The sequence below is a fragment of the Ixodes scapularis genome, unplaced genomic scaffold (assembly GCF_016920785.2).
Source record: "Ixodes scapularis isolate PalLabHiFi unplaced genomic scaffold, ASM1692078v2 PGA_scaffold7__128_contigs__length_106722199, whole genome shotgun sequence".
Lineage (NCBI taxonomy): Eukaryota > Metazoa > Arthropoda > Arachnida > Ixodida > Ixodidae > Ixodes > Ixodes scapularis.
In genome coordinates, this window is record NW_024609882.1 from 106,318,518 (window position 1) to 106,334,916 (window position 16,399).

A 16,399-nucleotide genomic window follows, 5' to 3' on the forward strand; every position below is an offset into this window, starting at 1 on the left:
TTTGTCGGAGTTGAAATGTTCACCGGCCACATACCTATTCAACCTATAGGGAGTGTTCACTGGACACCATATTTGTGGGTGCTGTTTAGAGCTCACATCAATAGGCTGCTAAGACCGGCACTCTTGATGGTGCGGGATGCACGTTGCAAAAGACTGTGGAAGCTCGCCATCAGCACGCGCACAGCATTCGCGCACACAGCTATGGCCGCCAGTGAATACTCCCTATTCAAATGTTCAACGCCACATACCTATTGATTACAGGATCTTGCAACCACAAGGCGCCAATTGCTTTCGTAAATATTCGCGTTAAAAGAGGTCAATAAAACAAGGCCGGGTGCCATGATTGCAGGGGTTTAATAATGCGACGTATGGTGGCCAGAAGACTACAGAGAACTCATGGTGTTGTTCCAGCGACGCTGGCGATCCAGTCCAGTTGTGTCGATACCCTGGCAAAGACGCTTGGCTGCTTTGCCTTTGCACATACTGCACCCCAAGATGTGCACCCTGCGAGGACGTAACGGCCGTCCGACCTCGAGCATTGAAGAGGTCCTCCGGAGTCACCCTGGGGCGGAAGTGAAAACATGCTGCACGAGTCGACGAAGCAGAAGCAAGTCCGGGATTACAAAATTTGCTGTACTTCTGATCCTTGAAGATCAGATCAGCTTGGAAAAGATATCAGCGGAATCTCTAATAAATTGTCGCTTTGGGGAGTGAAAAATAACATATTTTAATGCTAGCGCCGCGCATTCGCAGTACGGCGTCTCTGTTGAGAAGAACGTAGTGGTTGAAATAAGAACGGTAAGGGTTGGAAAAAAATGGCCTGCGAAAGCTTCGTATTGTTGAATCGTTTCTCCGCTAAATTTAGCGCAACAATTGGCATCACGTAATGTGTATCTACCTCGTAGTACTACAACTTGGCACCACGGCGTCACGTTAAGTGACCACATCAAATGACGTCATGGAATGACGTTACACCATAAATTCACACCGATGTGACGTCAATTGCCCGGTTACATTTACCGTGAATCGCAATGACGGACGAACAAACTAATTTCTGGGATCAATGCGTACCCCAAAAGAAACATTCCATGTTTTAATGTAAAAACCAATGGTGACGGCATACTTTTTTCTCCAGCATACTTGCCTTTAAATAGTATAGGTAGAACAAGGGGAATCGTGATCGCCTTTTCGAAGTCTATGGAATTGAACAATCCAGAGGCAGAGAGAGGATTAACTATATCTGCATGGGTTTAGGTTTACAGGTAAACACGGAGCGCATGTTCTGTCAGGTGGTTCTCTAAACCGCGACTTCCAACCGGCAGGCTCGTAACATCCGACAGCATGAGAGGCCGGCTTTTGTGACACCCCTTGTTGCAACTTCGAGACCACTTTTAGCGTATGGGAAAGATAGGACAGTCATTACCTGCGTCAATGACGCATTCCAGGCACCACAGCGGCGTAGCCACCTATACACTAATACGCGGCGTTGACGTCACGCCGCTCCGGTGTAACTGCTATTGGCAGGGCACATTCACAGACGGTACACTTCAAGCGAACCTGGTTTCTGCCCAGGCGCAGTTTTCACAACTCGCGAGGGCTTGCTCGTAAACAGCGCATTGGCCTATAGTCGCTTTCAAGGAGAGAACCGTAGTAGCGGTAGCTCGTCTCTTTCGAACGCCCGGCCTCCGACATGCGCCTATTTCTTTTCGGCGTAGTTTGGCTGCCAGTCTCCAGGCTCACAAGATGATTTATCGAAGCTCTTAAGCTCGCACTGGGACAACTGCAAGTCCTCCCTTTCGGCTTTATCAGTTCAGTAAAAAAAAGGTCCTTTTAGCGGTTCGCACGCTAGAGCTCCGTTTTGCTAGTGCGAGCTCATGCCGCCACTTCGAAGCATGGATTGATCACGCACCCGATGGGCCCGCTTTCTGTAGCGTACAACCTACTAAAACTCTCCAATGCCTCATTCACACTGGTGGTTTAACCACATTCGCGAAGCGGTTCCGAACGCGGTTGCTGAAAGATTCAGCGCAGTTTTACGTGCATCTGATGATGAAAACGAGCGTTATCTATTACTGTTTATTGGCTATTTGGTTTCTGGCATGTAAAAAATTTGAAATGTTCTCATTAACGGCGAAGGAGAAGTTAAGATTTGAGCAAGAATAAAAATGTGACTTAGTCGCTAGTCGGCGCTGCGAGTCTGTTTCCTTTTGTGTGCCTGTGAGTCTGACTGTATATCCAAGTTGTTCCATCCAAGCTCCTGAAGAGAAAAAATCTGCGTGTCCCGAAAAGGAGGGAAAAAAAAACATCTCCAGATGCCTTCCGCGAAACCCGCCTGCCACCGTCGAAGGTTTCGTCACAAACATCAAACGTGCTCTTCAAGCACAAGCCTCCCATTACCAAAGGCTTCAAGGCTTCGCTCCCCTCTCGCCGTCCAGTAGCAACACTCCGGAAATCAGCGAGATCACCCTGATCGTCGTCAGGGAGGAAATCACAAACTCCTACCTGCTGCCTAAAGCCCGGCTTCGCCCTCAATCTCTGAGGCATTAAGGGAAAAAGTTCATCAACCGCTCCAGCTACGCCGCCGTAGCTCGTCACCCGCCGCTCCCGTCTTTTCGGCAGTGCTCGGGGGCACCACGATGAGAAGCCCCATCGCCAGAGTATATTCCCCACCAGGAGCAACGTAGTCCTCGAAAGACCAACGTGTGGAGGCGTCAGGCAGGCGCCCAATAAGCCTCCACTATGGAGAGGCTGGGCATGTCTATCTATCACCGCTGCTACTACAGCCAGCTTAGGCTCTGAGGATTTCACCCGAGCGGCCAGTGCCCAAGATACCGCAAGCACCTCGGGACATCGGCGAATACCTCCGCCAGTCGCCATCTCCGGGGCAGTCTACCCGCCGCGGTTTCCGTTCACCGTCACCCCACCGCCCACCATCGCCTCTACGCAGATCCGCCGTCAGAGTATGTTCCCCCTGTACCGCCGGAAAAACAAAAGGCGGCAACCCGTGTAGGTGGAAGGTCCGTGGGCGGACGACGTAAAGAGCATCCAAGATCGCCGGAGAGCAAACATTCTTACGACGGCACCCATCGAAACAACGCCTTCACAAGAGTGTCCAACAAACTCAACGCTGTCATCAACGACCACAATGCGTCGGCACTTGTAAATACCGCAGCGGACTACTCCACTTTGAGTGGAAGCCTCTCTCGGCGCCCTCGGAAAGTCACTGCACCGTAGGGTTGCCTCAGATACGAACTGCCAGAGGACACCTTACTCCGTTGGAAGGTGCACCGCCCGAGTCACGATTCACGAAGAAAACTGCCCGATAAAGTTCGTTGTTCTTCAGGATCGTTCGAGGGATGCTATGTTCGAGTATGGTGCGGTCATCGACCTAGACGAGAACGGGTGGACCCTCCGACAACCTTGCCCAACACCAATCGGATCTATGATAAAGGGAGCCCCTGTTCGAGTACTCGCCGGCCATGTGAACCTGCTGTCACAGTCCAGTGTTTTGACGCTTCCTGCCTAAAAGTTCTGCTCTAGGGCAGCGTCCTGTTGCTATTTAAAAAAAAAAGGAAAGAGGAGTCGCAAGCGATGTAACTAAGCTTCAAGACGGACGTGCCGCAGTCCACGTTACAAACTTCCGTCAAGAGTCGCAACACCTCACCAAAGGTACCGCCGTGGGTCACATTGAGGGAGTCTGGGGCAGCCGTGATACCTGCACTTTGCGATGACCCGCCATCATCGTAGCCTCATACTACACCGCCAACAGAATTGGAAATCGACCCGAAGCTTCCTTCTCTAGCAGGAGGACGACCGCTTAAACTTCTCTTCAGGTCCCTGACTGCCTTGCTACTTCCTCAAGGGTGCAACGAACGATTCCAGGGAAGCGCCACATTGTTACTGACGACGCCGAGCTCCTGGAAGACAACTCATTGAACCCAGTATACGTGAAATAGGTTTGTAGTTATTTAAGCACGACGGTGTCGTCGGACTTGTGAACAGGAATAATTTTTGCATGCTTCAAGTCATTCGGCAAATTCTCTTCTTCGAGGGATTGCTGATACAACAAAGCTAGTATGTGCTAGAAAATGGCTGTGTAATTTTCAATAATTTAGTGTTAATATCATCTATGCCTGGCGAAGCACGATAAGGGAGGCCTTCGATGATTTTTCCTATACCGCGTGAACAAACGTGATCTTCAAAAGAGCATGGTCATAGGTCAATTCACAAGAAAGTAACGGAAACGATTCGTTGGTGAAAACTTCACTAAAACATTCATTAAAATTGTTAGCAGTTTCAAGGTTTGTTCATCTATTTCCCTCCGCATTCGTAAAGCTATGATTAGAACTTGTTTTGGGGCGAATTTATGCAATTCCAGAATTATTTTGGGGGGGATTTGACGTTAGAAGGCCATTTAAGTTATCTCTGTAGAAAGTTGTTTTAGCTTCTTTTTTTAACTTCGAGAGCACATATAGATGAATGAGAATTATACAAGTCCCAAGATAGGTTATCATTGCTTTCCATGGCCCTGTTGTACAAGCGTTTCTTTTTGCCAAGAAGAGACTTAAGTATTTTAGAAAACTACGGACGTAAAGGGTTGTTCGGAATTTTTATTCTTGGAACGAAGTCGTTGAGAATACAATTCAGCTAGTTTTTAAATGCGGAACAGTTTTCTTCGACGGATCGTGAGCGGAAGGACCGCTCAAAGTTATCTAAAAAGATCATCATAACTGTGCATATTTTATTCGTTTTCGCCTTTGAATAGTCACAAATTTTTTTAAACTGTTTGCGGGGGCGCTGAGTCGCCACTTCAGCTTCAGTTACCACCATTTTATGATCACTAATTTCTTCAAAAACATTTACGCGCTAAATTATGTCAGGGGCAGTCGTAAAAAATAGGTCTTGCATGGAGGTTCCTCGGGTAGGCTGAAGAACGACTTGAGAGAGGTAAATAGATTTGAAAACATTCAGGAACTCTATACACTCAGAAGCATGTCTGCAATCTGGTAGCAGTTCACAAGAAATCCAGTCAATTCCTGGATAATTAAATCATCAAAAAACATCACGACACCGGCCCCCGCACGGGTCAGACTTGCTCAAGAATGACAACTATGTCAAATAATGCGACAGATGTCGAACTGACGCACCTTTCTCGTGTATTTAAATATACGAGGGCTCGAAAATTTATCCCTTCATCTGCTGACTGTGTCATCCTAAAATACCCGTTTAACCAAGAACGGGGTTTTCAACCCTATCACGGTGTACTGCCAAGTTATTATAGGCGCATTTTTTGTTCATTAGCGTATAGCATAAAATAAAATAAACGTGTTTTAAATATTTTAAGGTAAAGAAACTATAATCCGAACCGTTCATGCGAATTCAAGCAAGAGATCACAATGGCCGCGCTCACCGAGCGTTGGCTTCCTCGACGTGTCGCGATTGTTTTAGCGGCAGCTCTAGCCCCTAAGTGTACCTTTTTCGACGATGTTTCCTGTTACGATACTTTCTACACACCTCCCCCAATCTTCCGCAATAGCAAGTATTTTGCTGGCGCTGACACTCGGGGGCAATGCGGAGGTCGCCACCATCTTTAACTCGATTGGGTCGAACCCCCATCAGTTATACTTACTTACATCTTATGATGGAGCGCAGCGAACGCTACGTGACACTCCAACCGATCCAAAGTTGTTAACCCATCACGCGACTACAATCCCCTCTCGTCGCTGCACTCCTTCCGTAGGTCACGTGACCCTCTCTTGGTGGTGTATTAGCGCGATTGCTCGTTACGTCCCACAGCAGTTCATATTTATAAGAAACAGGGAATAACTGAGATAAGGCAGCTCAGCTGAAGGATCGTCAGGCACTTAATAACAGTTGGCGCCGCTGTTTATCTACGGCCAATCGCGACTGAGTCAACTGCCGTTGACTCAATGAAAGTTTAGAGCGCTCGTGTACCTACATAATCAGATTTCGCCATGTTTGAGGGTTTTCGTGCTGGCAGTTTCACCCGAAGACATTGGGCGCGACAAAGGGAGCATCATATATCTCAAATATGATTACGGAGTGCCAGTGCAGTCCCAACCCTCCACACAACCTCTCCCACAAAGACATTACACTTACATGAACGACCCATTTCGTTGCCCCTGTGGCGGGTCTCCTGACTTCGATGCCGACAATAGTTTTTACATAATCTTCATATCATCGATTCTAAAAAGCCACCAATGGAATATGTGAATACAATGCTCTAATATTATGAAAACCGAGTTGAATGCAGATGCACCTTGTTTACAAATGAAAGGTAAAAAAAAAACAAAAAAACTCTAGTTTGGCGGGTCCAGAAGGCGTGTGTGATGATGACGATAGCTGGCGGGAATTCCGTATGCAGCCTATATTTTCCGTTTTAGGTGTATAATACGTGTACAAGATAAGGAAAACTGCGTTTAACCGCTTATAATTGTAAATTCGACGTATAAAATTACTTAATTTTTAGACTTAATCTTGACGGGCATTTTATCTGGTATTACGCCATATAAATCCCACGTGTGCATGTTTTTTTTTTATAGTGCTGATCAAAATGACCTGCAGCGCACGTCTCATTAAACCTTTGTTATTGTTGTTCTACTGTTCTTAGAATAATAAACGATGTTGTTTTGATATACCCTCACCTGGCAAGTTGATTTTCCGCCTTGTCTGGGATCAGCGCAGATCATGGTCTCCTCAACCACCGTGTTTATGTACTTGTAGTCGTTCTTGCATTCTTTGTAAGGAACTGTGGGCAAATCCACCTTCTGAAGAACGTTGGAAACAGTTCCAGATTCTGTTCCCAGAAAAGTAAAACCAGTAAAGTGTGAGCGCCAGGAACAGATATTCGTGTTCTCTGGGAACCTTAAGGGGGATCCACCCCATCGTCTCTCAAAGGGTAAATCTTGCTACACAAACCTGTGTTTCAAGAATGCACCAGAGTATTGAAACTTTTTGAGCATCATTATGAAGATATATTGAAAGTCGTAGGACTCTTGGATTTTCTCTAATAGCGCTGAAGTTGTTTAATCAATTTCACTCTTTTGAGCGAGTTTTGAGGCAATTTCGAAATTAAAATTACTTGGAAGATAAAAGTGGCAAAACGATTGCTTGTACTTCCTGGAGGTTTCACACATCTTAATTCGAAGACCCTAGCGGGACGACTGAATTTTTTTGTATTTGCGAATTAGTATAAATGGTCTTGACGTTGCAGTTTTCGATAGACTCTTTTTTTATATGGGTTCATTGGGATGGCGACACAAGCACCATATCCTCAAAATCAAATAAATTCTTGGGGGTTTTACGTGCCAAACCAACGACGGGCATCTGGCACGCCCCAGCGGAGGACTGAGGATTACTTTCGACCACCTGGGGATTTTTTGACGTGCAGCCGAAAGCTCGGTTACACGGCGCCTTCTCCGCAATAAGCCTCCGTCAGATTGCGGGCACCTCGGCCGGAATTTGAACCCGCCAACCAAATCCTCGAAGAGAGCATTTGTTGCTGTTGCTGTTAGCACGATCTTGCACGGACGGCAAGGTCATGCTAACACGACCTTGCCGTCCGTGCAAGATCGTGCTTGAGCCTAACAAAAGCAGGTTGGAAGTTTTTTTGTTTTTTTTTAGGGGCGAAGATTAGGGGCTAGCCATGTCCGTATGGCCGTCCGATGTCCGGCGTCGGGTGCTCGTGCTCATGAGCATGTGAGCACGTGCTCCCGTGCTCGTGTAGTGCAAAAAAACAACAAAAAAAACAACAACCGGATACCGGACCCATCCCACCGTGGCAGAAGACAACGGTCACCCCAGCCTGGCCGATCCCGAGAAGGATGAACTGGGCGACAAACACCGGCAGAAGGCGCAAATTCCCTCGACGGCACGAGCAGAAGAACGGAGGTGACGACGAACTTTATGCGTACGTTGACGCAGCATTCAAAGACGGAGTGGCGGCCACGGCGGCATTAGGAGAAGACAACGGAAAGCACGGAGCTGCAGCGATGCGGATCTGCTCAGGAAGCGGAAGTCAGAGCCGTACTTGAAGCCATCAAAGACGCGGCCGCGACATCGAGCGACAAATTCCGCACACTGCGCGTCTTCACTGACTCCCAGGCCACCGTGAGAGCGCTCAGGAAGCAAGTCATGGCACACGGAGCAGTCGGAGAAATATTCCGCTTTGCGCAAAACCTGGAACGACGCGACATAAACCCGCTCACCATCAGGGTGGAGTGAATTCCCGGTCACGCGGGCATCACCGGCAACGAGAGGGCGCACCGGGCGGCGATCGAAAAGCTTAACCGTATCGACCTTCGACGCCAGGACCCGGGGCTAGCCCGCTCTGTGGAACCGCCACCGCCCGCCTTCAACTTGTACGACCCCGAGGGAACCATCCTCAACATCAAATTAGCATACAAGAAAATTGAGCAGTCAAAACTCAACGCCAGAGGCGAACCCCCCGAAGCGAGCATTCCTTCGGGAACCTTCCGACGGCACGAGACAGTCACCCTCCGAAGGCTAAGGGCCCAAGCCGGCATCACGCCGGCCCGCACCCAGCGATGGGATCGAGCGGCCCGTGAGAGGAAGTCGAAACTCGCCAACGCTTCAACGGCAGCTAACCACGATTATAGTGTATTGTCAAAGAAGCAAAGGGAAGAAGAAGAAGCCTGCTCCGAAGGCAGCATCTATACTGCAGAAATCGAGACGTCAAGTGCGAGGAATGTCATCTGATCTGGCACTGTCCGATTTTTCATGAAGAAAGGACGAAAGCCCTGAACACGCTAGAACAACCACACCGCCCTACGTGCTTCGAAGCCTGGTGTAAACCAGTGGAAGACAAAGACACGCGTGTCGCGGTCCTGTCCGGTCTGCTCGGATTTCTGTGTGAGACCGGCTTGGACATTCATATCTAGGGGGTCTATACCCCAAGCGGCGGGACCACAGCTATACTATTACTTGTAAATTGACAATGTCCCGCCTATCCATTTATTTTGAAACTTGCTGCAACGAATTGACTGGTGAAATTTTCACCTATCAATAAACGTCTTCAACAACAACAACCGCATCTCCCCGTGGTGAATGATGTTGATTGGGGTGAAGCTCTGGTGATGCTTGTCTGCGTAGACGGTGAGCCGCAGCATGCCGAGCCTTTCGTTCGTTTTCATTCATGTCAGAAAGAGAATGTGTGGTATGGAACGTGCTTATATACGCATTTGAGAATTTGAACGCAGCGTGACTTGGATGAAAACGAACGAAAGGCTCGGCATGCTGCGGCTCAGCGACTACGCAGACAAGCACCACCAGAGCTTCGACCCAATCAACATCATTCACCACGTGGAGATGCGGTTGTTTTTGACAAAATGTTACAAATTATCCGGTAAAGAAACTAATCGCGGATGAAACAATAATTGATTAAGCGGTCGGTTAATCGACACTACACGCAACACTATTTCCCCAGATGATGGCCTTTGTCACCGGCAGTAAATGAGCTACGCTTCAGAGTAACGACATTTGCCCATCTTGTGGCTTAAAATCATGGTCGCCATTTTTCTAAAGCTTAATCTATAATCACAAAAAAACGCCTTTTCGTCCTCCACAAATGTTAAAGCAGTTTGCGATAGATCAATGCAATATTGCACGAGCTCCCTGACGCCGTGTCTAATGCTGAAAAAGTGGCGCTTTTGGATCATGACAATCGGCAGTTGTGACTGCTCTGCACCAGGCACCCGATGGCGTCGCCGACAAAAACGCTAATGCGATGCGCAACGATCGCAATCATGTAAACGTGGCCTATGTAACACCAGCATTTGATGGCATTCTTTCTCTTGTAAGCGGCATGAAATCTTGAAAAACGGCGATGTCGGAGCCCGTGCCTCGTACGACGCTTGGAAGCAAATGGCTGCGCAACACTAAAATGAGCGGCTATGGAGTGGCTCCTGAAGGACAATTGCGGCGCGGTACTCGTTTGTTGTCTCCTGGTACTTGTGTCCCGCGTTTGCCAAACGTGGTAGTCGGTACTTGTAAGAAACGCTAAACGTGAATTCTATAAGAGACTTTAGCTCACAGAGCTTGTTTGGCTACCTGGTTTCTTCGGCCGCTTAACACCTCGGTCTTTTTCTGGTACATCGTATCCCAGACAACACCCGACATCCTCAGGACGTCCTCGAGCGGTACAAACGTCCTCACGGTTTTCAAGACGTCCTCAGGACATCCTGAGAACGTCAGTCGCTGGATCATCCTAGAAACGTCCTTCCGAGGACTTATTGAGGACGAAGGATACAAAGTTAGAGGTAATATATACGTCCTCAATTTGAGTGCGTTTAAAAAAAAAATGAATGAAATGGCGGTAGTATACACAGTTCACGTTCACTGCTCAACTAAATTTCACATACAAATTATTACATGTAGTTGAGTAAGTTTAGGACATCTTTTAACTATGGTTTTGATCAAACAATTCTTCAATAAAACCAGGACGCACGACAATTATTATTAGTTTTATATTTGCGCAGTATTTTGAAATTCAGTTCCATTGGCAACATTCAATCTAGGTGGCGCAAGGTACCGCCTACTACAAGGTGTACCGTTATATCAATTATCCATTCATCTGAGAGACTTAAGCAAGCTAAGCCAGGGCAGAAACAGAAATAGCCTCGAGGTTGATGATGGCTTGATAATGTGAATGCTTCGGCTAGTTGGCAATTCATGCTTGGATGGAACAGCGCGGATACAGTCACACTCACAGGCACACAAGAAGGAAACAGACTCGCCGCGCTGATTAACAACTCAGTGATATATTTCTTCTTCCTCATATCGTCATCTTCTCCTCCTTCGCCGTTAATGAGAACATTTTAAATTTTTAAATACCAGAAACCAAACAGCCAATAAACATTAATAAATAAATAATAAATAAATAAATAAATGACAACTAAAAAGAAATAAAACTTGAAAAATTACAAGAAATAATTTTTTTAAGTTTATTAATTGAATTATAATTTATTTTCTAAAAAAACTAACTTCATTTTTTTTAATTTTCTTATTTTTATTTATTTTTTAGCTGTCATTTATTTATTTATTATTTACTTATTAATGTTTATTGGCTATTTCGTTTCTCGTGTTTAAAAATTTAAAATGTTCTCATTAACGGCGAAGGAGATGATGACGATTAGAGGAAGAAGAAATATATCACTGAGTTGTTAGTCAGCGCTGCGAGTCTGTATATCCGCGCTGTTCCGTGCAAATTGATGATGGCAGCAATGCAAGGCATGCAGTGACAAAGGTTAGTGTGTTTTTAAATGTAGTACTTCTTCGAAATGGCGGAAAGCAATGAACGGCAATTTCGGCGGGAAAGATGCCGGCGCGTAAACGAATGCTTCGAGCTTTTCAACTGTGCGAAAGTAAACTCGGTAGCAAGCTGGTATCTTCCTCTCACGAACATTAATTGTGACTTTTCTTTTAGACCATCAAAGTTTTCTGCAGTGACTGTTATCACAAATCAATGTTTTAGGAGCAGTGAAAGCAAATGTTGAGTGCGCAAACAAAGCTGACGTGGAGACCATCATCAAAGTATGGCTGCGCCACGCTAGAGAGAAACTGAAAAAGCTGCAGTCAAAGGCCGGAGATGTTCGACATAATGGTAAGTTTCTCACATTACCTGTTTTTATTATTAATGATTAAAAAATAGATTTTTTTTTTGTAGATCCCGCTGACTATTCGGACAAGTGCTGGCCAAGATGCGAAGCCAGACTGCACGTCTGGTGCAGACATTGAAAAAAGTCATGTATAACATTTGCTCTCCAATAAAGTATTTTTTTAAGAGTTACCTTTGTTTGCACAAATGAATGGCGCGATCATGCTCATAGTTACAGGCTAAGAACATAGCATAAGGAAATACACAGAGGAGAAAGCCGACAGGATGCTGGAGGGGAGAGGTTTTCTTCTCTCTTCTTCAGCATTCCGCCAGCTTTCTTCCTCCTTCACTTGCCCTATGTTCTTAGCCTCTCACTGACTAGTAGTCTAGAATTAGTGTGTGAATTTCACTTTAAAATAGTGCACAACAATGCATTTTTTTTTTCTGCAGGCAACTCTTGCAGGCGTTTTCAGGTACAAAATCCAGTTGGAGAAAACCTAGAAACAATAAAAATGAAAGCATCCTAACAGCTCAGTGAACAGCTGCGCCTGCAGTGCATTGTCCCAAAAATGTACTAGAAAAATCCTTGGCTGCCCTCCTGAGGACGTTCTGAGGATGTCCTGAGGCCGGACAATAGGACGTTTTTAGGATGTTTCCAGGATCATTTGAGGACATCTTCAGGACATCATAATGTCCTCAAAAGGTTGTCCTGAGTACATCCTGGGGATGTCCAAGTGTTGTCTGGGTTGTTTGCAAGAAACATGCGATGTGGTATATCTCAGCGTCAGAGCTCAGGTCGAGCTTCGTTTCGTGATCTGCAGCGTCTCTCAAACAAAATTTAGAAAATTTTAAAATAACTGAATCATACCAAGCGCTTATCTCCGCCAAATTGTAGTGATAACGGTAAGACCCAACTACCAAAGTTATGTGATTTTCTAAAATTTTCAATGGAAAATTGAGGCCCATTTTTGTTCATTTTCAGCAATGGGAGCTACTGATATTCATGCAATTGAGGGCTGCATAGGTCGCCATTTTCAAATTGAAATTGTTAGAAATAACATATACTGTTTAATTAAGATAAGGCTTAACTCTGCAACTTCGTCATCTGGTTCGGACTGTTGGCGCTACATTTGGACGGCGAAGGAGCCTCGGGCGACGCGTAGTAAATTTTTGCGATAAAAAAAATCTCACACGTTTTTGTGATGCCTGATGTTTGTGTCGAAACACCCCGTTTTTCGTATTAGTTCCATGAACTAGGGCGGGAGTTAATGGTGATTCTATGAAAACAGTGACTGCGGTGATCCTTTCAACTCTGATTCTACGGCGTCATGATGCTCACTAAGCAATTGTAGATAAGTTCGGCGGAGTTCGCACTGTACATGTCTTGCCCGTAACGTCGCTGCACTATGCCGGCAGTCATTACTACTTGTTCTTGTCAAACCTAGGGCGCCTTCATGTGCGCTCTGCTTAGGGTGGTGGCATCTCGCCATTTTGTCACACACGTTTATTTTTATTTTTTGTTCAGAAGCGCGTGAAAGAGCGTGTCCCTGCACGCGCTTGTGGCGCTGACTGTGCTATGGCGACATTTTGTTTTCGTCGATTTCTTTGTATTTTTCCCGTGAGCGCGTGCTGTCGGCATGTGGTACTAAAAAGGGTGGCATCACCCTAAACAGAAGGACATTAAGGCACTCTAGTCAAACCAAATCCGGTGCTAAACGATTTCCGCTGCAAAAGGATACGTGCTCGGCAGCAAGGCCACCACAATGGAAGCTGGTTTGACATCCTTGCAGGTCATAGATACTAGATGCAGTGCGCTCGTTTCTTCGAATTCCCTCGCACTTATGGTGAAATAGAGCCCTAAGGACGTATAGCCCTCGCACTCGTGCCAAGAGATGCAATAGCCCGTGGAATATCGAAACATCTAAAAAATATTGGACACCTGAATTGGTGACGTGCGCGACCGAAAGCGTCGCTGTGGTCGGCCTTCCACTATTCACCGAACGCTGACTATGACGTCGGAAAAGGATTTACCATCACCGGAAATAAGAGGAATGAAAGAGCTTTAATTTTGACGGTGTTGGTCGTGTTTCTTTGAGACCGCAATGATTTTAAGCTTCCACCTTGCTATTTACAAACACCATCGAACTTGTTGTTTGCAAGGTAATGACGTCACAAGGGATAACCGTAGGAGGGCGCCACTAAAACATCTCGCCGCTAATAGCTGAGATACTCGAGAGGTATCATGCAGACGCCACAAGCCATCAGAGTTATTCTAGCACTGAGAAGATGCGATTTTCTGATTTTGCTTTGCACTTCGCGGAGCTCGAGGTCACGTGCCGCTTGATTAGCTGAGATCTAAGTTACTCTTCGATAGCTTTCTGCATCGGCCGCGGTCACATTACTACTCTTGAAAGTTAAAGAAATGCGCGCTTCAGCGAGGCATTGCGCGTTTCCTTCTCCTCAATACGTGATACACGCATTGTCTCAGAGCCATTATCTAGATAGGGATAAAATCTCACAGTTTTCCGGCAATACTGTAGCGGCAATGCCCATCTCACCTTCGCCAGGCGGTCAAGCGGCGCATGCCTCGTGCCATTTTCTTGACACCTCTTTTCGTATAACTATGAAGCCGAAGATGAGTCCTTTACGTAAGAAGCTATGGCCAAAGCTATTGACCTCCGTGCGCTCGCGCAGCTCGGGCCCCGCTCAAAACTCTGCACGAACGATATTAATTTAATGTGTTAGCATTAGAATGCTCTTTTTACAGAAACTCGACAATATCAGCCCGTGCGTCCGTTTGTCCGCGCCATTCATGATGTCACGAGGAGAGTGAGGTGGTGAGGAGGTATCGTGTTCACAGATTCAATGTCTGACCGCGGCGGCGGGAAGAGAGGAAGAGGGTGACCCGTGATGACGTCAGAATTTCGGACCAATACGAGCGTCGCATAGCTGGCGCGGAGCAAGAGACGAGCAGGCGCCGTGCCACTTTGAAATGCGGGCCAGCTCAGTTGCCGCTTCGGTGATGGATGTGGTTCTTTCCACAAGTGATATGGCTGACTGTGTCCGCGACGGACGACAGAGGAATGCCTAGGTCACGCGTCGGCAACGTCAGGCCGAGACAGGGAAAGAGCACAAGCGTCGTTTGGCTGCTGCCGCAGAGGCAAGATGACAGAGGCGTGCAGCGAGAAGCGAAGAGGAGAAAAGAAATTAAAAGGGGGTAAACAAATATTCAAAACGGATCATTGGCGATTCTAAAGCGGTCATGAAGGAACGAAAATGGCCATTAAACGACAGTAAAACGGTGATAAACGAATGGCAAGCGGTGCTAAACAAATGAAAAGGGGTGAAAGGGGCTGAGGAAGGATCAATGCTCACTCATTTTTATGGGATGAATCCAATCGATCGTTGAACAATTTTCTTAAATGCCGTCGAAACCATATTGGATTGGTTGGGTCATTCCGCCGGGATACGTCGCATCTCTACACGGGCTCCCATTGCGGAGCCACGCCAGTCTTAACACTACACCCCCCCCCCCCCCCTTCCTCTCTAGTACACAGTGGCGGAAGCCAAACCGTGTACTATGTCCTGATTGATCCCTGGCTTTCGTCGTGCGTTCGCTGCGCCATGTAACGGTGTTCTCCGAGTGAACAATATCTAAATCTGTTAGATATGCGCTGAACAGCCAGTTCTTTTACGACTCGACAAGAGAAAAAGCCACCGGGAGAAGTTCGTCGGTTATTCGCCATATATTTGCTTGCTAGGGTTCAGCCGCTCCGAACCCACTTCGCAGCCCCCATTCCTACGCCGCGGAGGTAGAGGAAAAGAGTCGAGTGTCAGTGCACATACTTCATTAGGGACAACATATACACTCCGCTGAAATCCAGTTTTCTGTGAATGCTCTTGTAGGCGACAGATTTTGCGTACTTCGAACGGCTGGAGACAGGCAGCACGCAGCATCCAGATTTTTTCCTTAGAGTTTGGAGGAGTGGCTCGTGCGATCTATTGTCACGACAGCCTTTGAGAGAGCGGAAACAGACATCTCTGCTGCCTTGGCGAAGTCGGTATCTCGGCGCGTCGGCGGCAGTGCTCTTCCTCGGCGCCGAACGAGAGTACAACAGTATGGATGGAGAGTGCGATGCGCATGCGTTATCTCCGACGCAGTCTGTCCACGCGAATAAAGAAGGACCTGGTGCGAAATGCAAGCTGTCGAGTGTAAATAAGCGGAGTTGCATGTATTCTCCTGATAAAGTTCTTGGTCGGCTCACCGCTTACCCCACGCTTCCCCTCCCATGCGGGGCAAAGCTATTGTTTGCCCGCTATGACGTCAAGCCAGTACTTGTGCTTCTTTGTTGACACAGTCACCCGTGACCTTACTGTGGCGCGACCATATCAGCATGATCAAAAAGGGTTCGTACAAAATTCTTAGTTAAAGCGGTCACTTCGGAAACACTTACGATCTTTTAAATATCCCCATCCGGTGGCAGTGCAGGTCCGGTTATCAAAAACTTGGTTCTTCTCAGGAAGGCAGATTGGCATCAGCGCCTTTTGAGCACCGCGGAAGTCCAGTGGGGTGTTCAACTTCAGGATCGCGTAGTCATAATTTACCGTGTCTTCGTCCCATTTCGGATGTATGGTATACTGTAATTTAGGGAAGAGATACGCGCAGTTTTTTTATCTATTATTAATAATTATTAAAAATAAATTATTAGATAAAACTCCCAAATATTGGAACGGTGCATCTAAAAAAAAAAACTAACAAATACT

The 16,399-nt window shown here is 46.7% G+C and overlaps 1 pseudogene; it reads right to left on the bottom strand.

Annotated features, from left to right (window-relative positions):
- Positions 1 to 394: 394 nt before the first annotated feature.
- On the bottom strand, positions 395 to 16,171 carry LOC115312894 (annotated as a pseudogene).
- Positions 16,172 to 16,399: the final 228 nt, after the last annotated feature.